Source organism: Echinops telfairi, unplaced genomic scaffold, assembly GCF_000313985.2.
Source record: "Echinops telfairi isolate 266 unplaced genomic scaffold, ASM31398v2 ScPeMD7_7416;HRSCAF=8454, whole genome shotgun sequence".
Classification (NCBI taxonomy): domain Eukaryota; kingdom Metazoa; phylum Chordata; class Mammalia; order Afrosoricida; family Tenrecidae; genus Echinops; species Echinops telfairi.
In genome coordinates, this window is record NW_022111316.1 from 2,206,487 (window position 1) to 2,207,344 (window position 858).

General features: G+C 43.1%; 1 protein-coding gene across 1 annotated transcript in view; it reads left to right on the top strand.

Moving 5' to 3' along the window:
• The window catches only part of TCN1 (transcobalamin 1), a 13,979-nt gene that overhangs the window by 926 nt on the left and 12,195 nt on the right, over positions 1–858 (top strand). The window lies entirely within an intron of this gene.

Below are 858 nucleotides of genomic sequence, written 5' to 3' on the forward strand. Positions count from 1 at the left end.
ATGGCTCAGATCAGGCACACCCGAGTAGTCCTCAAAGTAACAATCTTGCTTTCCAACACTTTCAGGAGGTCTTGTGCAGCAGATTCACCCAATGCAGTGTCAGTTGATCTCCTGACTGCTGTTTCCATGAGCATTAATTGTGGGTCCAAGCAAGAGGAAACCCTTGACAACTTCAACCTTTTCTCTATGTATCATGATGTTACTATTGGTCCAGTTGTGGGGCGTTTGGTCTTCTTAACATTTAGTTGTAATCCATACTGAGGGCTGCGATCCTTGAGCTTTATTGGCAAGTCCTCCTCACTTTCAGCGAGCAAGGTTGTATCATCTGTGTGTTAAAAATTGTTAATAAGCCTTTCTCCAATCCTGATGCTGAATTCTTCTTCATATAATCCAACTTCTCTGGGTATTTGCTCAGCATACAGATTGAATAAGTATGGTGAGTGGATACCTTTCCTGATTTTAAACTATGCTGTGTGCCCTTGGGAGCTCTGGTTGCATTGTGGTTGTGTGTTGCACTGCTAACCAGCCACTCCTTGAGAGAAAGACAGGGCTTCCTACTCCTGTAAAGAGTTACAGTCTCAGAAACCCACAGGGGCAGACCTACAGGGTTGCTATGAGTCAACATGAACTCGATGGCAGTGAGTATGCCCTTGTTCTATTAGTACAACTTTCTCTTGATTCTTGTCCAGGTTCTCTGTGACCACAATTAGGTATTCTGGAATTCCCATTCTTTTCTTTGTTCTCCACAGTTTGTTATGATCCACTCAGTGGATTGTCTTTGTATAGTCATGAAACACAAGTGAACATCTTTCTGATCATCTCTGCTTGGAACCAAGAGCCATCTGACATCAGCAATGA